Source organism: Mobula birostris, chromosome 4, assembly GCF_030028105.1.
Source record: "Mobula birostris isolate sMobBir1 chromosome 4, sMobBir1.hap1, whole genome shotgun sequence".
Classification (NCBI taxonomy): domain Eukaryota; kingdom Metazoa; phylum Chordata; class Chondrichthyes; order Myliobatiformes; family Myliobatidae; genus Mobula; species Mobula birostris.
Genome location: NC_092373.1, coordinates 5,572,034 through 5,595,390, shown reverse-complemented (window position 1 = coordinate 5,595,390; position 23,357 = coordinate 5,572,034).

Genomic DNA, 23,357 nt, shown 5'->3' with positions numbered 1-23,357 from the left:
TTCCCATGGTAGAGGATTATGGAACGAATTCAGGATTGAAGGACGTCTATTTAGAACTGAAATGTGGAGAAATTACTTTAGTCAGGGTGTGGTAAATCTGTGGAATTTGTTGCACGAACGGCTGTGCAGGCCAAGTCATTGGGTGCATTTAAAGCAGAGGTAGATCGGTTCTTGATTAACCAAATGGCCAACTTCTGCTCCTATATATCTGGTCTTATGGTCTTATTTCAAGGGGAATAAAATATAAACACAAATAGTTAACGATGAACCTGATAAGACCCTAGTCTGGCTGCACCTGGAGTATTTTAAACAGGTTTGGGTCCAATATGTTAGAAAGGATGTTTTGTCAACGGAGAAAGTCCAGTGGAAGTTGATCCAGATGAGTCCGGGAATGAAGGGGTTGAACATATGAGGAGAGTTTCGCAGCTTTGGATCTGTATTCACTGGAACTTAAAGTAATACGTGGGTATCCCATTGAAACCTACAAAATGCTGAAAGGACTAGATAAGGTAGATGTGGAGAGAATGCCTCCTGTGGTGCATGTGTCCAGAACCAATGGGCACAACCTCAAAACTGAGCGGCGACCGTTTAGAACACTGGAAAAGACATTTTTATTGTGGATCTGTGGAATGATCTGCCACAGACAACTGACCCCAGAATCTGCAACAGCTCAGGTATTTTGCAGTCTGGAAGCACAGGTATTTTGCAGTCTGGAAGCACAGTTGACAGAGTGTTTGCAGTACTACAGTTCTAATCTTCCTGACCTAAGTGTACAAAAGTTAGATGTCATCAGAAATCACTGCCTTGTTTAAATGAGTCAGATCATCAAATTAAGTTAAAATATAATGATAATTAGAGGCGCCACGGTAGCATCGCTGTTAGCGCGATTGTAGCTCGGGGCTTCTCATTTCAGAGATCAATTGCGACGGCGTCTGTAAGAATTTTTACGTGCTCCTGCCGGTGCTCCGATTTCCTTCCACATTGCAAAGACTCACAGGCTAGTCGTTTAACTGGACCTAGCAAGCTGTCCTGTGATTAAGTTAGGGTTGAATACGTGCATCTTGGTTGTGGGAAGTACCAGCTCCGCTCTGTATCTATAAAAACATATATACATCCATACATACATATATACATGATACATACATAGTACAATAAAGCAGTGCAAACTCAGATTCAAATGTCACCGATATTCGGTTTCCAAGAGCATTCTGATTTCAGCTGAAGCGTTCTGCATATTTCCTTCTCTGGAAAGGTGGTCCCATATCTACAACGGCGTATTACACTTGCACGGCGCTTCACCCCTAAGAGAATTACGACAGGAAGCCAATTGATCTGCTTTAGTGAAAACAGAGTTGCGATTCACTTTAGCCTGAATGCTAAATCAATGCCAAGGTAGGCATATGAATTTCTATCTCACAAAAATCCATTGGATTATCACGTGCAGGATCTGGGGAGATTCGCATGGAAACACTTCCATCTACACCACAGGCATTCTAACTGGTTGCATCACCGTTATGTAAGGAGCGGCGACAGAACATGATTGAAAAACGCTGCCCAAAGTAGATAAAAATTTATGATGGGCTGTTGCCTCCTCAGAATTCCTGACACCTTCAAAACCGATGTCAGAGAAGACGACAAAGATCATTCTGGACACATGTCAACCAGGAAATACCCTCTTCTCCTTGCTTTCATCAAAGAGGAGGTAAAGGAGCCTTAAACGTCACAGTCAACTTTGCAGGAACAGCTTCGTCCCATCGGCCATCAAATTGAACCCCTGAACAATACCTCAGTATTTTCTCCGTTCTTTTTGAAGTGCTTGTTTAATTTATTCAAACATAGACACACACACACACACACACACACACACACACACACACACACATATAGCTCACTGTCATTTATAACATATTATGCATTGCAGTAGACTGATTCCCGATTCTCAGTTAGAACCTCCGCCCCTCAAATAGCCGCCGCTTGCCTGCGGCTTCAGCGTCAGTGTGGTGAAAGATAAACAGACGGAAAGCAGCCTAATGACTTGGTACATATTGGTACCAATGACAAAGGAAGGAAAATCAAAGTGGTCCTGAAGAGAGAATTTGGTGCTCGGCAGAAAGCTGAGAAACAGGACTTTCAGGAGAGTAACTTCTGAGTTGCTATCTGTGCCATGCAACATTGAGGGTGAAAGCAGCATTATCTGGCAGGTAAGTACAGGACTGAGAAGCTGGTGTGCAGGGTGCGGGGATTCAGACTCTTGCACCAGTGGGAACTCTTCGAGGGGATGTCAGACCAGTACAAAAGTGATGCATTGCACCTGAAACCGATGTCTGCAATATTCTGGAAGGCAAGTTTGATGGAGTTTTTGGGGAGGATGTAAACTAAATTGGCGGAGGTAGAGGTAGGAGCCGAAGTGAGAGGATTCAGGTTGGGACAGATGGTAAAAAAAAACTAAGACGGCATGCAGTCAGACTCTCAGGATGGGCAAGCAGATGATGGGACAGGGTTACAGCCACAGGAATGAGTATCAGTGCATTAGGGATGCGGAGACAAGAGGAATGGCAAATACAGTACTCAAGGTGTTCTATCTCAATTAACAGAGTGTAAGAAATAAGGTGGATAATCTTGTTGCACTGTTACAGACAGTTACATATGATGCTGTGGCCACCACTGAATCATAGCTGAAAGATAGTTGTAGTTAGCAGCTCAATGTACAAGATTACATGCATCGGAGGGAGAGGAAGGTAGGCAGAGTCGGTGGCGTGGCTCTGCGGGTAAAGGGTGGCATCAGATCAGTAGAAAGGTGTGACATAGGATCGGAAAATATTGAATACCTGGGGATCGCGTTGAGAACCTGCAAGTGCAAAATGACCATGATAGCAGTTTTTACAGGTCTCCAAACAGTAACAATAGGCCGGCTAGTGGCGTAGTGGCATCAGCGCATACCAAAAAGATCGGTGCAAAAAGCTTGTCACAGACGGCGCTCAGACGACTCCATCAGGAGTTAAGGGTGCGCGCGCGCGCGCGCGCGCACACACACACACACACACACACACACACACACACACACACACACACACACACACACACGTGTGAAATGGGAAGGGTGATGTTCTGATAGTCATGAGAGATTTCATCTTGCAGGTCGATTGGAAAAATCAGGTTGGTAATTGATCTCGAGAGAGTGAGTTTGTTGAATGTCTACGAGATGGCTATGAGAGCAGTTCGTCGATGAGCCTACTGCGGGATCAGCTGCACTAGATTGTGTGTTATGTATTGAAACCTATTCGATTAGGGAGCGTAAGTTAAAAGAACACTTCGGAAGCAGTGAGTACAAATCGACTGAGTTCAACTTGAAATTTAAAAGGGAGAAAGTAAAATCTGACGTAGCATTATTTCAGTCGAGTAAAGGAAATACAGTGGTATGAAAGAGTTGGGCAAAGTAAATCGGAATGAGATGCTGGAAGTGATGACAGCAGAGCAGCAATGCATGAGTTTCTGGGAAATTGAGGAAGGTGTAGAATAGATGTATTCTAAAAACGAAGGAGAGCGCCCAAGGCTGATACAGAAAGTTAAAGCTAATGTAAAAGCAAAAGAGAGGGCAAACAACAAAGCAAAAATTAGCTGGAAGATAGAGGATTGGGAGGCATTTAAATACCTACAGATGACAACTAAACGAATCATCCGGAGAGAAAGATGTAATATGAAAGCAAGCTAGCAAATAATATCAAAGTGCATAGTAAAACCTTTTTCAAGTATGTTAAAAAGAAATAAAGGAAGTGTTGAGAGTGGATTTAAGGCAGCTGGAAAATTATATATAATAACTGGGGATAAGGAGATGCCATGTGAACGAGATGAGTATTTTGCTTCAGTCTTCACAGTGGAAGACACCCGCAGGGTACCACATGTTGAAGTGTGTGAGTGAAGGGAAGTGAGTGCAGTTACTATTACAAGGGAGAAGCGACTGAAAAAGCTGAAAGACCAAACGGTACATAAGTCACCCGGAGCTAATGAATTGCATTCTAGGGGTTTGAAAGAGGTAGCATTAGAGAACGTGGAGGAATTAGTAATGATCTTTCAAAAATTATTGGAATCTGGCATGGTGCCAGAGGATTGGAAAACTGCAAATGTCACCCCACTCTTTAAGAAAGGAATAAGGCAGCATAAAGGAAATTATGGACCAGTTAGCCTGACCTCAGTAGTTGGGAAGATGTTAGAGTCAATTTTGAAGGATGCGGTCTTGGAGTACTTGTTGACTGAGGACTAAAGAGTACAAAGTCAGCATGGTCTCCTTAACGGGAAGTCGCGCCTGAAGAACCTGTTGGAATTCCTTGAGGAGATTATAAGTATGATAGATAAAGGGGTGCAGTGAATATTTCATATTTGGACTATTAGAAGACTCTTGACAGGGTGCCGCACATGAGGCTGCTTATCCATTTAATAGTCCATGGAATTACAGGAGAGTTACTAAGATGGTTAGAGCACTGTTTGATAGGTAGGAGGCATCGAGTAGGAATAAAATCATCCGTTTCTGCTTGGCTGCCAGTGACTAGTAGTGTACTGCAAATATTGGTGTTGGGTCAGCTTCCTTTTATGCTGTATATCAATGACTTAGATGATGGAACAGATGCCTTTCTTCCCAAGTTTGCATATGATACGAAGATTGGTAGGAGGGGTAGGTAGTGTTGAGGAAATATTTAGGTTGAATAAAGACTTAGGGACAGGTTAGGAGAATGGGCAAGATCTTGACACATGAAATAAAATGTTGGGAAATGCATGGTCATGCACGCTTGTAGCAGACAGCAATAAAACGAGAGCTTTTCTTTCATTTCTTTCATTTGACAGTAACCTCCAAAAGCTTAAGCATCAAGATCATCACTCTGACTATGTCCACTTAGATGACGGTCGCTGGGCTTGCGACTGCCTTTCTTTAGTTTGCTCTTACTCATCAATCCCAAAGATCAACTGGTCGGAAGCCAATTCTCGTTTTCCTTGCCGCGTCCTGCTGGATCCTTTTATCCTCGGACAGTGGAACTGTTTGAAGTTCACTACTCTCCAAACTTCTGAGGTCCGGGTTGGCCGCTGATCAAACCTCTTTTTTTCTGTGAGAGAGCCAATTTGATCGAGATATCAGCTTCCCAACTTTTTATTTCAGACATCCCCATCTCCCGATTTCACACAAGACCCATTACCTTGTAATACATCCGCCTCCTCCATACCTTCTTGCTCGAACTTTTCGCCCTGATGAAGGGGTGACAGTTCACTCTTTTTCATAGATACTGCCTGGCCTGTTGAATTTCACCAGCATTTTGTGTGTGTTGCTTAGATTTCCAGCATCTGCAGATTTTCTCGTCCTCGATGCCCATTCTAAACTAGGTTGAATTTAAGACAGTTCTCAATACGCTATTCTAACAAAAAAGCAAGAATGTCCAGAGTAATGTCACAGGGAAACACTAGGGTCATGAGCGGAAACGTCTAGTTGATCGTCCAAAGAAGAAAAAATAAAATAAATATTCCAATAGTCAACCAGTGCATTAAATTGATTCATAAATGGGTCTGAATGAAGAACCATGCTCCAATAGTCACCGAAATGTTTTAAGATAGAATGAAAACTGACGGCTGGTTTTATCAAATGATAAAGACCTGAAGAGTGTGAAATCATATATACTCAAAGGGGTGCTTCCTCTTCAAAAAGAAACTACAGCATCTTCAATAGGTGATGACCATAAAATGTGCGAACCATCATTAAGTACCCGCATTACTGAGAGCGTGCCATCTTATCATTTATGTAGCCAAGGAAGAGGTACAGGGGCCTGACGATATAGATTCAAAGTTTTAAACCTATCCTCTGCCAAATTTCTGAATGCAGCATGAACCCATGAATACCTCACTATTTGTTTTATTATGTTGCTCCTTTTTTGCATTACTTAATAATTTAATTTTATTATATTTTCCCTCCACAATCGCTCCAACAGTCCCCCAAATTTTTCGAACATTTTGTGTGTGTTGCACGTCATATTCATGTTAGAGCCATAGAACCATAGAACATTGCAGCACGGAAACGGGCCTTTTGGCCCTTCTTGGCTGTGCTGAACCATTTTTCTGCCTAGACCCACTGACCTGCACCCGGACCATATCCCTACAGACACCTCTCATCCATATACCTGTCCAAGTTTTTCTTAATTGTTAGAAGTGATCTGCAAAATCAGTTTTTATAATTAAATTCTACCGCAAGGTGGCAGTAAAAGTTAATGTATTAATTCCATTCAACTAGATTGAGATGTTTACTTGTGCCATTCAGTGGAAAAATAGTAATGCAGCTGTTTGAGAAGCAGTGAATACGAGACAGGACTACCATCAGACATTCTTTGATTCAGATGGGAAAACTGTGTGAACGGTCTAGCATCTTCCTTTGGTGGAATCAGCAGCTGCAAAGCAGTAGAAAGGTAAGTTTTCCATAAGTACAGTGGTTACACATCCCATTTAGTGGCCGATATTAAAACAATGCACGCAGAATATATTCGTTACCGTTGTGGTTCTTATTCTGTGCTACATGTTTTTGCACGCCGTTACGTCAGGCACATCGAATCTATGAGGTTTGTTAGGGCGTATTCTGGAGTTAGAGTATATACAAATACTACCTTTAGCAACCAATCTTTAGACCTGAACGTGGATTGTAGGTTAAATTCAAAATGCAGTACTGGACAATAGTTGCTTGGACATGTAAATACCAGTGTTTGAAATCCAGACAATGCTGATTAACATTAATTTTGTGTGCCTGGAGAATGGGTGCGAAGATGGAGGCATGAAAATTACATCTCATTCAACCGAGAAATTGCAGATACACTGTAGCACTAGAATTCTCCCCCTGCTTCTTCTGGTCATTAACATTTAACGTGTGATGTACTATTGGAATAAAGTACTGCAGGGCTGCATCATCAGCAAGTTGCTCGCTGGCGGAGATAATGAGGAAGAGCACAAGGTACTGCTGCCTGAGTTGATGGACGCTTACAATCAAATGATGAGTGGATGCCATAATCGCTTTTCTTGTGATAACAAGACCCCTTTGGACATTGTTAATCTAATGTGCCACAGGTTGGATTCGTTGATTTATTGGATGCGGGCAGAGGCTGATAGCGGGGCCTAATCCTCCACTGTAGCGAGGACTAGGCCTAAATGCCTATGGTGCAGCCCGTTTGCAACCAATCTGAGTGAAGGGAGGCAGCTGTAGCGCTTCACCGGGGATGGTGTGCGCAGTGTCCGTACGGAGTCTGAGCTACCTCCCAGACTTAAGCTCTCCGGAAAACCATCTCTGGGTCTGATTTGGTCGTCTGAAGCGTCACTCCATGGAATCGTGCCTCAACGGGGTCGCTCTCTTTACCTTTCGAGCGGTACCTGTGGAAGCGTAGCGCAGCTGTGGTGACTGAAGATTTAAAATGGTCTGAGGGTTCTCGACCATACACAAACACATTTTTCCGGATGTGTTTTCTATATATGTTTGTCTTTGCGAGTAATGCTCCTCTAAGCCTTGTAAAGTACCTAGCAGCTTGATGATCTCGTGTGTGATTACTATGTATGACTGTTGGTAATGAGCCTTTGCATTTTGACCCAGTAGTAATGCTGTTACGTTTGGTTGTGTTCATGTATGGTTAAATTTCAATTAAACTTGAATTGAATTGAGTTGGGTCAGCAGGGTTCTGCCTCCAAGATTGTCTCAAGTTGTTGAATAAAACAATTCTGTATCCATTAACGTGACATTTGCGTGCTCGTCCGGGATAACTTTGTAACCCATCATGTGGCGAGCTATCTTAGCAGTCATTGAACAAGTCCCATTCCTCCGACTCCAAACAAATCCTAAGCTGGTTCTCTGCCTCCCGCGACTACCTCTTTGTTGTATTGATATCTGGAGCATCTGCCTCTATGCAGGTAAGGGAAGGAGGGTCAACTGACCTGATTTATCAAAATGCGGTCTGGGCATAGAACGGTAGGGATTCCTATCTTTCAATAACAGTGTTCTATTGTGTTGGGTCTTTTGGTGCTGCAGGGATCTGATAACGGTAAACGGGCAGGAGTTTCTTCAGTCAAACCTGGCTAAAATCTCTAAATATGTACTAAAATGTCCCAGAATTTACCATCTTCTGTTTCTTGTTTGAAGATTACATCATGCAGTATCTCAAGCAAATCATTCCAGTTGGCCGCTGTAAACTGCAGCTGGGATGATGGAGGATAATTTCCTAGATAAACAGGATGGACAAAGTTTGACAGTTAGGTGTTCAAGCTCGGGAAAACCATCATTCGACACATCGAAACATCACCGAGAGCTTATTACGGCACCTCTAAGATTGCCTTTATTGGATCAGCAGTTCGATCCATCCACTGACTAGAGGAGACTTCGGGTCTGATCCTTATATCTGGCGCGCAGATAGTAAGCCATGTATCTAATACGTGAAAACAAACACAATTATATCTCATTTCCCTCTGAATCGGTAATCTTGTTCTGATGTCCACAATTTCATTCTCCAGTGAATGCGTATATGCTATCTAGATGCTGGGTAGATGGGTAGAGGAGGTATCATTACTCTGTGTTTCAGCTGTGCTTGGAAGTCGCCTCGCCGGCCTCACTGCTGGTAATAGCGATGAAACTTGGTCTGCTTAAATATGCCGTACCTGTTTGCTTTAGAGTTAAGTCTGCCGAGTCCTTCAGAAAGTCACGAAATTTTTACTTTCTACGTCATATGCAAAAGTATATTGTTTAAAGGGAAATTATATGCTGCATCTGCCAGTTAGTGTAGTTCCGAAAAGGTACATATGGAAGTGTTGTGTATCGACCGCAGGACGATGCCAAAAACTCGAAATATATAATAAAAGACGAACATATTCAGGATGATAAATTCTGAAAATATCAAGAGAAATCAAAACAATCCAATGGATTTCAGGATCTTGCAGCAATTTATGTCAATCTGATTACATTACACAAGCAAACATTATTCACCAAAATCTTGCTTTAATATACAAAGTCATAAGAAAGAGAATACCTCTATAAATACAGTTTTAGAGTCAGAGTCCTACCAATTAAATTGTGCAAAATCCATTATTAGAGATAGGAATATCCATAACAACCAATCGGATATATGTAAGGACCTGCTTAACATTTCTACTGCTAATGCTGTAGTTCCCAGCTGTATCCCCTCTAGACATAGATCCTCTCTCTCCCAGGTGTAAGGAATTTGTAGTTTCTCTTGACGTTTCTCTAGCTGTTGATTTTTTCAGGAAGTGTTCCTTATCCAATGTCCAACCCTCCTTCTTTCGCAGCCGGGCTGGGAACCTCCATTGCGGAGGTTTGAGAGCAGAAGTTCGTTCATGATTTCACAGCAGGACGAGAGCGATACAACACCAAACCTCAGCATCACTTTGTAAAAGGAAGCTCGGTATGGGCTTGAGAGTAACGCCCTGATGCTGAAAATGGGAAGCATTTTTAAAGTGATCGATGAAATAACTTACCTGAGGGAATACATGCGCAGACTATTTTCTAGCAGAAATAAAATTCGATAATCAGGGTTACAGGGGGATTTTACAGGCTTTGTGTAGGATTTCGTAAACGTTAACCAGCGGGTTGGGTCGGTGGTGAGTAAGACAAATTCGTGAGAGGACACGAATATAAGAAGAAAGATATAATGTTGTGTCATAGTGGGGTTTTATCGACATTAGTTAGACCTTTCGGAGGCTCCTTTCTTAGAAAAGGCTCCTTTTCTAAGAAACGGTGCACTGACATTGGAAAAGATACAGATGGGGTTCATGAGAATCTTCCATGAATGAAAGGGTTAACGTATTAGGAGCTTTATATTGTTCCTGGATATTCCCAATAGTTCTGAATAATTGGGTGGAAAATATCATTGAAACATACCGAATTCTGAGAAGCTTACGTAGAGTGTACTTGGAGAGGACTTGTTTTGTGGTGAGTGAGTGAAGGACCAGAGAGCACAGCGTCAGAATAGACGGCCACCCATTTAAGAGAGGGGAGGAAAAATGTCTTTATCCAATTGGTGGCTCATCTGCTGAATGCTTTGCCACAGATGGCTGTGGAAGCCAGTCCACTGTGTATACTTAAGGCAGAGAATGATAGGTTCCTGATTAGTCACGGGGAGAAGGAAGTAATCTGGGTGCAGTGGGGTAATACAAACGACATGATGAAATGGCGCAGCAGACTTGATTGAGAGTAAGGTCCTGAGGCTGAAAATGGGATGAAGCATTTTTAAAGTGATCAATGAAGTAACTTATCCGGAGGAATACATGTGTAGACTATTTCCTGAGAGAAATAAAATTCGAAAATCAGAGTTGCAAAGGGATTTTACAGGACTTTTGTGGGTTTCCGTAAAGGTTAAACTGCGCGTTGAGTCGGTTGTGATGAAGACAAATGTAATGTGAACATTCGTGAGAGGACACGAATATAAGAACAAAGATATAATGGTGTGGGTTTATAGAATAGTTTAATTCTGCTCTTATGTCTTTTGGTCTTATGGTAACGGTAACGTTGTTCCTGTGTCGGCCATTGCTACCTAATCTGCTGGCGATTAGAAGTTTTCTCTGCCCCTGTTTCATATTTGCAATATGTGCATTGTTCAAATCTCTGGAGATAACATTATTTTGTTGAAAATGAGCCGACTGGTTACTTTAAAGGTTTATTATTGGCAGTTCACTTCACATTATTTACTGTGTTGTGGCTGCAATTTCTGCAATACACTCAGGAATTGTCTCTCAATTTTCAGAATCCTCTTTGCCGCTTTACGAAAATTTCGGAGAAGAATATGACTATATTGACTAATTGCGCTTGAAGAAATGCAAATTACTATCATTAAGATTAAACATTTTATGGTTTCTTGCAACCACCGTGCTATTTCCCCGTATGTTCTGTAATTCATTTAATGTAACGTTGTAAATGGAATTCAACCCCCTCTGTGATTTGAAGTGAGATCCTTGCGTGAGAGGAAAAACAAAGCATAACTTCTCAACAGTTTGGCAGATGCCAGTGATGCAAAATGTAAAATGGCTTTAAATTGAATTTAGCGCTGTCTGTAAAGGTCTCGCTATTTGATACAGCTAAACTTCTAGCACGTTGTACTTGGTATGGTTTTTTCAACAAACGATGCAGTTTTTCAATTTTTTTTTTCAATCTATGCATCGGTCCTTGAAATACATTTGCTTGTATATTCTCCATCCGATTAACCATTATTTTTGAAAGAATTTTAGCGTCCACATTTAATAATGAAATAGGTCTATATGAGGAACAATCAGTAGGGTCTTTATCTTTCTTAAGTTATTAAAGAAATAGAGGCTTCATAAAATGTGGAAGGTAACTCTCCTAGCAGAAAAGAATCTTAAAGCATTTCCAACATATAAGGCGTAAGCAAATCTGCAATTTAAAAAAAAAATCGTACAGAAAAACCATCCAATCCAGGAGCTTTACCAGATTGCATTGAAAGAATAACTTTCTGAATTTCTCTTTCAGTAAAAAGAGCATCAAGAATTTGCTGATCTTCAACAGATATTCTAGGAAAATGAATCTTTTGTAAGAAGGCATACATATTAGATGAGTCAGCTGGAAACTGAGATTTATAGAGTTCACTATAAAAGTCTTGAAAAATGTTATTAATATCTTCATAATTGCAAGTTAAACTACCATCGCCCTTACAAATTTAAAAAAAATGTCTTTTAGCTCTACCTGCTTTAAGTTGAGATGCTAATAGTTTGCTACTTTTATCTCCTTTCTTTTTCAACCTTTTTATTAGTTTCATAAAATATAAATTAACATAGCAATAATACAAAATTGTTTGAAATACATTGTTATACTTAAGATGAGTAATTATAAAGCCATGTAGTATAAATTGACAAAACTCCCAGTCATAAAGGATAACAATGAATTATACAGGAAAGAAAAAAAACTTTATCTTTTATCGTTATTACTTTTATCTCCAAACACATAAAATTGACTTCTTAATTTAAGCAAATTTCTTTCAATAGGATAAGTTCATAATAAATTATATCGTGATTGAAGTTCAAACCTTTGTTTAAATAAATCAACATTCGGAGAAACTGCATAAGTGTTATCCAGGTCTTTAATTTGTTTTGAAATTCTATCAAACTCTACTTTTGTCGGTTTCTTGAACTTAGCCAAATAGGATATTATCTAACCTCGCAAGTATGCTTTAAGTGTATCCCATATGATGAATTTCGAGACCTCTGACGTATTATTAAAAAGAAAGAAATATTTTATCTGAATCTCTATAAATTTGACAAAGCACGAACTTTGTAATAAATTTTCTGGAAAGCGCCAAGGCAAGTTTACATTACTAACATCATTTAACTCAAAAGTTAAGCTTAAAGGTGCATGATCTGAGGGAGCAATAGCATCATATTCACATTTCTGGACTTTGGACAAAAATCGGAAATCAGCTATAAAATAACCAATTCTCGAATATTTATTATGAACATGTGAATAAAAAGAATAATCTCTATCATTAGGATGTAAATCTCTCCAGATTTCCATCAAAGCATAATCAATTAAAAAGGAATTAATAAGTGTTGCCGAACGACTCGGAAGCTGATGATTGGTGGAACTCTTATCAATCAAAGGGTTGAAACAACAGTTGAAGTCACCTCCCATCAGCAGCATATATTCATTTAGGTCTGGTAATAAACCAAATACATTAAAAAAAAGAAGTATCATCTACATTAGGTCCGTATAGATTAACCAAGACAATTTTTCTATTACAAATTGTTCCTTTAATAATTAAAAATCTACTATTATAATCTGAGGCGATGTCTTCCTGAATAAATAAAATATTAGATTTAATAAAAATAGATACTCCATTGTTTTATTTTGACAAGTAGTATGGTATTGAAGACCCTTCCACGTTTTGAAATATCTATTTTGATCGCCCGTTCTGATACGTGTTTCTTGAGCAAAAATTATATCGGGCTGGAATCGATTAATTATTTTAAAAGTCTTCTTTCACTTAATAGGGTGAATCCAGCCACGGACATTCCAACAAATAACGTTTAACTGGTTAAATGCCATTGAATGTTATTCTTAAACAGAACAGTACACGCATGCCATCGTGGGCTAATCAAGGGTGGCGGTGATGAGTATAAAGAAATAGAAAACACGCATGCTCCGGATCGCCATAATGGAGAAAAATACAGTACAGGAAATGTGTGAAAAAAATCCTACGATAAACCCCAAAATGCAAAAATACCCCCAAACCTCCCACCATCCCCAAAGACAGAAATCCAACACAGGAGAAAAAAGTCCGGGACGCATCCCCAAGAAGAAAAGCAAAAGGACGGAACTCCGCTTGCCGCTCAATTTAAATAATGATTTAAAGTTTTTACTCTCAATTCCGCCACCCCCCTTACAAAGAGAATACGTAACCTTAAGATAATAAAGCCCAGCAAAGAAGAAAAAATGTTTATACTTAATCATTGAAAATAAAGTAGGGAATGAAAAAAAAAGTCTCCAAAGAAGTCAAAGCAATGCGATTAGCCCAAACATTATAATCTCTAAAAAGCGAAAAGCAGAGCCATTATCTTTAAATTGCTACCTTACTTAATAAAATAATGAAGCTAATTATCTATTACTAAACACTCCATAATATAATAAAACAAGGTCTATATAAACTGTATGCAAACTATTACTAAATTAATAAAGAAAAAGGAAGATAGAAACAGATAACCAAACCAGTTAACCATCTATCCGCTGAATTAATTCACTCCGTATGCTAAATAGACTTCAAAAAAAGTCATTCTTTAGTCAAACCAAGAAGACCACCTCTTCTTTAAGTAATCCAACGATCAAAGGGTATCTTCATCATACAGAAATCTTCAGAGCCTGTTTTCTTTCAGAAAATTATTCATCAAATCTAATATCCTTCATAGATCAGCTGATTCCACAATAGAATTGACAAAATCCGATGCGGCTTCGGGATCCAAGAAGACACGAGGTGTAGAATCTTTAGGAAATAATTTTACTCTCACCGGATATTTCAGAGATAGAAAAAGTCTTTTTTCATGGGCTATCTTCATGATGGATATGAATTTGATCCATTGTTCCAGAACTTTCCATGGATAATCTTCTTAAAAACGGATCTTGCAACCGTTAAATTTAAAAACTTTCTGTTTTCTTAGAAATTTTATGATTTGGTCTTTAGCTTTAAAGCGAAGAAAGTTGAATAAAATTGGTCGAGCTTTATCTGACGAAGTGAAAATTCTGTGAGCTCTTTCAATATCGGGAGGCTGAGGTAGAATACCCGGAAACAGAGATTGAAACAAATTGGCAAAATAGTCCAAAAATTCCCGTACTCAGTACCTTCTTTAAGACACACAATTCGAATGTTATTTCTACGCATTTTTGAGTCTAAATCGACAATTTTGCGTTGAACCTGTTCCAAGCGGGTTGAACTATCCACAACCTGACGTTTCGATTCTTTAAAATTATTATTCAAGGAAGCAATATTTTTCTCAATAGCCTGTAAACTCTGTCGGAACGACTTCAACTCAGAAGTATTATTGTCCATTTTGTTATCGAGACCCATCAACGCACGTTTCAAACGCTCAGCCCAGACAGCCATATCTTCTGATTTTTCTTTCGATGTTTTTCCCTTTCCATTGCTGGGTTCAAAAAGCTGCTTCCACTTCGTAAAGAATACGAAATTATTTCCCTCCAAGATCCAAAAAAATAAGTTCAACAATTCAAAGTTTAGACTGGGGAAAAGGTTGAATTAAAGGCAGTCACAAAATTCAAAGTTGCTGGTGAACTATCCGCTGTATCAGATCCCCAACACCGAATTAACCTGCCAGATCTTCCTGTTTCTACCCTCACTGGCGCATGACACAGGGAAAAATGCAGGAATTGCTACGCTGGAAGACCTGCTTCCCCACTTTCTGCTTAGATCGCTAAATTCTCTACTGGGGAGTTCTTTGTTTTTCCTTTCTATGTCAATGTTATCAATATGTACCAGAACATCTGGCTGCTCACCCCCTCCGTCAAGATGCTGTTAGCGCTATGGGAGATGTCCGTGGTCCTGGCACCTGGGAAGTAACATATCATCCGGGTGTCCCGTTCATATCCACAGAATATCCAGTCTGTTGCTTTGAATGTTGAATATTCCTCTGGATGTTTCCTATCACGACCGCTCCCTTCTTCTACCTCTTTTCCTTCAGCAGCACGGACCCATGCTGAATGTCAGTGAACTGGTCTCATTAGCATTCACTTGGGAGGTCACCCCCGACAAGCGTATCCAAAACGGTACAATCATTATTAAGAGGAATAGACACAGAGGTGTTCCGTGCTAACGGACTATTCACATTCCCAGCAACACATATCAAAGTTGCTGGTGAACGCATGAGGCCAGGCAGCATCTCTACGAAAAGGTACAGTCGACGCTTCGGGCCGAGACCCTTCGTCAGGACTAACTGAAGGAAGAGTTAGTAAGATATTTGAAAGTGGGAGGGGGAGGGGGAGATCTGAAATGATAGGAGAAGACAGGAGGGGGAGGGATGGAGCCAAGAGCTGGAGAGGTGAATGGCAAAGGGGATATGAGAGTCTCATGGGACAGGAGGCCCAGGGAGAAGGAAAAGAGGGAGGGGGGGGGAAACCCAGAGGTTGGGCAAGGGGTATAGTCAGAGGGACAGAGGGAGAGAAAGGAGAGAGAGAGAGAAAGAGAGAGAGAGAGAGAGAGAGAGAGAGAGAGAGAGAGAGAGAGAGAGAAAATGTGTGTATATAAATAAATAATGGATGGGGTACGAGGGGGAGGTGGGGCATTAGTGGAAGTTAGAATAGTCAATGTTCATGCCATCAGGTTGGAGGCTACCCAGATGGAATATAAGGTGTTGTTCCTCCAACCTGAGTGTGGCTTCATCTTTACAGTAGAGGAGGCCGTGGATAGACATATCAGAGTGGGAATGGGATGTGGAATTAAAATGTGTGGCCACTGGGAGATCCTGCTTTCCCTGGCGGACAGAGTGTAGGTGTTCAGTGAAACGATCTCCCGGTCTGCGTCGGGTCTCGCCGATATACGAAGCCCTCCTGTCAAACAATTGTCACTGACCTTTGAGAAAACTTCATTGCTGCACTCTGCTCCTGCCTCTGATTGGTCCACCAGGATGCTCGAAAGTCCACGAAACTCTCCTTTTCAACAAATAACATCCATCTGCGAGAATCCTTGTCGTTTGTGCTTTGCTCCTGCCGCTATTTATGCCGTCGGAATGAGCCCGTGCGCCCGTGAAGTGTTACAGGTTAATACACAGGTTAAGACTGTCGTGAAGAAGACAAGTGTTGTATTTGCATTCACTTCAAGGGGAATACAATGTAAAAGAAATGAAATAACGCAGAGCCTTTATAAGTCATTAGTCAGGCCGCTCTTGAGTATTGTCAACTGTTTTGGGCCCCATATCTCAGAAAGGCTGTGTTATCATTAAATAGATTTCACAGGAGGTTCACGACGATAATTCCGAGAATGAACAGGTTAACGTATGAGGAGCGTTTGGTAACGTTGTCTATGGAATTGTGAAGAATGCACGGGGACCTCATTTAAACCTCCCGAATGTTGAAAGATGGGTCCACGCCTAGCTAGGTATGTCCGGCCGTTTGCCACTCCCTAGGGTTGGGAACCGTCTCGTTGTGTTCAGCATTCTGTGCATGAATTCCGGCCCTACGTACTGTTCCCGAGGAGAGTTCCCGGCATTGTGTTCCAGTTCCCTGCGTTCCTGTCTCTCAAGTCCAAGGCTCCGTGTTCCCGTGCTCTAGAGCAAGGCACTGTGCTCCTGTCCTCCACAAGACCAAGGCTCTGTGTCAGGCGTTCCTGTCCTCTCAAGTCCAAAGTTCCGGAGTTCCTGTCGACCTATGTCCAAGGCTCAGCTTTTCCTGAGTACCAAGTGAAGGCTTCGTGTTCTCGTCCTTTCCACGTGCTTCGTCCTGTGCTGGAGCTCCCTCGTACTGTACTGGAGTCCCCTTGTCTTGCCCAGGAGTCTCTCGTTCTGTCCGGTAGCCTGGCCGAGTCCTGCCCCGCAAAACCACGTCATGTCTTCGCCTAGTTCCGGAGTCCGAGCCCGAGTCAAGACCCAGGTTCTGTGTCCTTGTCCAGTCTCTGGCTCGGAGTCCGAAACCAAGCCTCATCATGTCTTCGCCTCGAATAACCCAAGCCATGTCCAGTCCTGTAGCCACGTTATGTTCTCGCCTAGTTCCGGGGTCCGAGCCCGAGTCAAGACCAAGGTTCAGGGTCCTTGTCCAGTCGCCGGCACGGAGTCCAAGCCCAGGCTGCTAGTTCCCAGCTTCTTGTCCTGGTTCAGCTTGCCTAGCCAATGTCATAGCCCAAGACTGCGTTCTTGACCCAGTTCTGTAGTCAAGTCCTGTTCCGAGTTCATCAGTGTCTGTGTCTTGTATGTGGGTCCGCTCCAAGCGCGCCCTCTTATGACAGAACTGCAGGGCACAGCATCAAAATTGAGGGGCAGCCGTTTAAAGCAGAGGTCAGGTGGATTTTATTTCCCCCAGACAGCAGTAAATCAAAGGAATGTTCTGCCACAGACTACAGTGGAGGACAAGTCAGTGGGTAAATTAAAGGCGGAATTTGATCGTTTCCTGATCTGTCAGAACATCAGAAGATATGGCGAGAAGACAAGAGTATGGGGCTGAGTGGGATCCGGGATAAGCAATAATGGACTTGCTGGGATTAATGGGCTAATTATGCTCCTATGTCTTATGGTCTCATGATCTAGGCGTCGCCGACCTGCGAAAAACCTCCTCACTGTGTTTTACGCTAGCCCGGATTGGGCCGCTGGAATTACAACACGGAGGGTAGATAAAATCAAGACTAGGCATAGAAAACAAAGTAGAGGCTTATTAAATATAGAAACAAAACAGGGCACGTGTGCATTGATACATTAGAAAAGACACGGGCGAAAATAATCACCTCAGAGTCCACCACTGCTGACCAGACCAAGACAACTGAAGAAGTACATAGTTAAACATCCATTTATCTGCTGCCTGCTAACCACTTTTCCATCTACTTTCATGCAGTGCATTTGTATTGGCAATTGTCGGGATGACTTACAACGGGCTGAAAAGCTAGAACATGTGGAAATTGAGAAAGAGGATGTAGTGGAGTTTTTGGAAAGCATCAAGTTGGGTAAATCCCCGGGTCGGGACGAGATGTATTCCAGGATACTGTGGGAGGCGAGGGAGGAGATTGCTGAGCCTCTGGCAATGATCTTTGCATCATCAATGGGGAAAGGAGAGGTTCCGGAGGATTTGAAGGTTGCGGATGTTGTACCATTATTCAAGAAAGGGAGTAGAGATAGCCCAGGAAAGTATAGACCAGAGAGTCTTACTTCAGTGGTTGGTAAGCCGATAGAGCGGATCCTGAGAGGCAGGATTTATAAACAGTTGGAGAAGTATAAAGTGCTCAGGAATAGTAAGCATGGCTTTACGAAAGGCAGGTCATGCCTTACGAGCCTGATTGTTTTTTTTTCTGGTTGTGACTAAACACATTGATGAAGGCAGTGTATATGGGTTTGAACAAGGCATTTGACAAGGTACCCATGCAAGGCTTATTGAGAAAACAAGGAGACATGGCATCCAAGGGGAAATTGCTTTGTGGATCCAGAACTAGCTTTCCCACAGCGGTTGAAGACAGGTCATATTCTGCATGGAGGTCGGTGACTAGTGGTGTGCCTCAGGGATGTGTTCTCGGACCCCTACTCTTCGTCATTTTTACAAATGATATGGATGAGGAAGTGGAGGGATTGGTTAGCAAATATGCCGATGACACAAAGCTTGGGGGAATTGTGGATAGTGTGGAGGGCTTTCGGAGTTACAGCGGGTCATTGTTAGGATGCAAAAGTAGTCTAAGAAGTCGCAGATGGAGTTCATTCCAGATACGTGTGAAGTGGTTCATTCTGGTAGGTCAAATACGAAGGCAGAATATAGCATTATTGGTAAGACTCTTCTCAGTGTGGAGGATCAGAGGGATCTTGGGGTCCGAGTCCATAGGACACCCAAAGCAGCTGCGCATTTTGACTCCGCGGTTAAGAAAGTTTACGGTGCATTGGCCTTCATCAATCGTGGGATTGACTTTAGGAGCCGAGAGGTAATTTTGCTGCTATATAGGACCCTGGACAGACCCCACTTTGAGTACTGTGCTCAGTTCTGGTCACCTCACCACAGGAAGTTTGTGGAAACTATCGAAAGCGTGCAGAGGAGTTTGACAAAGATGTTGAATGGATTGGAGAGCATGCCTAATGAGAAGAGGTTGAGTAAACTCGGCCTTTTCTTCTTGGAGCGATGGAGGATGAGAGGTGACCTGATAGAGGTGTATAAGATGGTGAGAGGCATTGATCGTGTGGATAGTCGGAGGTTTTTTTTCCCAGTGTTGAAATAGCTAGCATAAGAGGGCGCAGTTTTAACGTGTTTGGAAGTAGATGCAGAGATGATGTCAGGGGTATTTTTTTCACGCAGAGAGTGGTGAGTGGGTGGAATGGGCTGCCGATGATGGTGGTGGAGGCTTAAACGATAGGGACTTTTAAGAGACACACTTACAGGTACATGGAGCTCAGAAAAACAGAGGACTATGGGTAGCCCTAAGTTATTTTTAAGTTAAGGACATGTTCGGCACAGCTTTGTGGGCTGAGGTGCGTGTATTGTTTTCTGTGTGTATATTTGCTTTCATGCGTTCTAACACATCTGTGCAATATAATTTCTGGGTTAGTATGGTCTCGTTTGGAGTAACAGAATACAACAAATGGATAATCATTTTTCCCTCTCCTTATCTCGACATATCGTTAAAGTACTCCGGCATATCGACCATCTATGAGGAAACTGAATTAATTCATGCTGACACTGCCCGTTTATATGGTTTGCATCGTGATGCCCCCAAATAGCCGTTAGCACAATGCTATGACAGCTCGCGGCTTAGCAGTTCGGAGTTCAATTCCATTGTCACTGTTCAGGAGTTTGTTCGATCTGCCAGTAACCAAAGTCCAGAGAAGTTGCGGTTAACAGGATAATTTGTAAATGTCATTGTTTTGTGATGAAACAAGGGTAAAATAGATAGGTTGCTTGGCGACAAGTCTCGTTGGTCCGACGGACCTGTTCTCAACTGAATCGCTAAATTGATAAATAAATAAAACCTATTGTTCTAATTGTATTTTGTCACCGCACACGTCTACACAAAATGAAGCAATTTCTCGTCACACGTGAAGAGGAGATGACCATATGACTGAAAGACGCCAAATATCGTTCCCACTTTCTAGAATGGCCAGATAATTGGAGATCTGTAATGTTAAAATTAGCAGCCGGGAAGTTATAGGAATAAATCATTTTGGTGGAATAAATCCTACTGGTCTGCACTCGAGTTTCCTTGGAAAAGTGCAGAATAACTGGAGATAGCCAACGTGGTCTTGACAGCAGCAGATCTAGTCCGATCAATCTAATTATTTTTCGGGAAGTAACAAACTTTGATAACGAGGTCAATAGAGTATCGATGTAGTATGCATTGACTTCAGTAAGATCATCAGTATGGTCCCGCACGAGCGTAGAGGGTACGACGATGCCCGGAATCCAAATTCGTCCTGTCAGTAGGAGAGAGCACAATGGCGAGTGTTGTTTCTGCTATGAGTGGTCAGTGTCCAGCGCCGTTCCATTCCTATCAGTGTCAGTATCCTTGTATTTTGCAATATAAACGAATAATTTCGATGTAGATGTTCCCGGCAAATCAGCACATGTTGAAGTAACACCAAGGCTGATAGAGCTATTGATAGTTTGGAGGGTAATCTGAGGCTACAGATGATATCAATGCGTTGGAGAAAACATCAGGATAATATAAAGACTTCAATCCAGATAAATGTGAGATTATGCATGTTTGGAGTACTAACGTGGACAGGCATACATTTTGATGACAATTCCTAGATGGTATAAATCAAAGATATCTAAAGGAAAATATTAGCTTTACTTGTCACAATGAAGATAAGTTATCGCCTGCAGGCAGACTGACAGGAAGGGAAGGCAATAATAGCAGGTTGAGCATCACTGCTTTAGGGACGCAGGATCAAAAAGGGTAGCAAGTACGAGACTCAAAGTGTTATATCTCAATGCAAGGAATATACGGAATAAGATGGATAATCTTGTTTCACTATTACGCATTGGCGGGTATGATGTTGCGGCCAGCGCTGAATCATTGCTGAGGGATGGTTGTTTGTTGCAAGCTGAATGTTCAAGGTTACATTTTTTAGCTGAGAGATAGGAAGACAGACAGCGCGAGTGGCATGGCTCTGCTGTTAAATAATGATAGCAAATTATTAGAAAGATGACATAGGATCGGAAAATGTTAAATACTTGTGGATTGAGTTAAGAATCTGCAAGAGTAAAAGGACACAGCAATATATAACCCTCAAAAATGTAGGTGGGATGTGGACTACAGATTACAACAGAAAATAGAAAATGCGTCTCAAATGGGCAATGTTATAGTAGACGTGGGAGATTTCAACATGCAGATCAATAGGAAAGATCAGATTGGCAACAGACCTCAAGAGTGTGAATTATTTGAATGCCTACAAGATGGCTTTTTTTGTAATTTATTTTTTATTGAAGTTCGCCATCAAACAGATATTCCTATAAGATGTATTTCAGATAGTGTACATATATATCATATAATCATATTTGTCACAAATCTCCACATAATATTTATCTGAGGTATACACTTATAGAAAGGAGAGGAAAGAAAGAACAATCGAAAGAAGAAAACTATGTACAAAATAGGGAGTGATCTTTTGCTTACAGCATATTCATTGACTTGTGAGAATAAAATCAGGCCTATGAGGTGTTATTGACAATAGACAAGAGACAATAGATAATAACCAAAAGGTGCAGGACTAGGCCATTCGGCCCTTCGAGCCAGCACCGCCAGTCACTGTGATCATGGCTGATAATCCACAATCAGTATCCAGTTCCTGCGTTATCCCCATAACCTTTGATTCCGCTATCTTTAAGAGCTCTGTCCATCTCTTTCTTGAAAGCATCCAGAGACTTGGCCTGCACTGCCCTATAGGGCAGAGCATTCCATATATCCCCCACTCTCTGGGTGAAAAAGGTTTTCCTCAACTCCGTTCTATATGGCCTACGCCTTATTCTTAAACTGTGGCCTCTGTTTCTAGACTCACCCTCAGCAGGAACATGCTTCCTTCCTCCAGCGTGTCCAATCCGTTAATAATCTTCTATATTTCAATAAGATCCCCTCTCAGCCATCTAAATTCCAGCGTATACAAGCCCAGTCGCTCCAATCTTTCAACATATGGCTTTCCCGGGAATTAACCTCATGAATCTACGCTGCACTCCCTCAATAGCAAAAATGTCCATCCTCAAATTTGGAGACCAAAACTGCACACAGTACTCCAGTTGTGGTCTCACCAGGGCCCTGTACAGCTGCAGGAGGATCTCTTTGCTCTTATACTCAATTCCCCTTGTTATGAAGGCCAGCATGCCATTAGCATTCTTCACTGCCTGCTGTACCTGCATGCTTGTTTTCAGTGACTGATGTACAAGAACACCTAGATCTCGTTATATTTCCCCTTTTCATAACTTAACTCCATTTAGATAATAATCTGCCTTCCTGTTCTTACCAACAAAGGGGATAACCTCACATTTATCCACATTAAACTGCATCTGCCATGCATCTGCCCACCCACCCAGACTGTCCAAGTCACCCTGCATTCTCATAACATCCTCCTCACATTTCACACTGCCACCCAGGTTTGTGTCATCGGCAAATTTGCTAATGTTACTTTTAATTCCCTCAATTAAATCATTAATATATATTGTAAACAGCTGCCGTCCCAGCACTGAACCCTACGGTACCCCACTGGTCACCGCCTGCCATTCCGAAAGGGACCCGTTAATCGCTACTCTTTGTTTTTTGTCAGCCAGCCAATTTTCAATCCATGTCAGTACTCTGCCCCCAATACCATGTGCCCTAATTTTGCCCAATAATCTCCTATGTGAAACTTTATCAAAGGCTTTCAGAAAGTTCACGTACACTACATCTACTGGCTCTCCCTTGTCCATTTTCATAGTTACATCCTCAAAAAATTCCAGAAGATTAGTCAAGCACGATTTTCCCTTCGTAAATCCATGCTGACTCGGACCGAACCTGTTACTGCTATCCAGATGTGTCGTAATTTCATCTTTTATAATTGACTCCAGCATCTTTCCCACCACCGACGTCAGGCTAACCGGTCTATAATTCCCTGTTTTCTCTCTACCTCCCTTCTTGAAGAGAGGGACAACATTAGCCACCCTCCAATCCACAGTTATGAAGTTA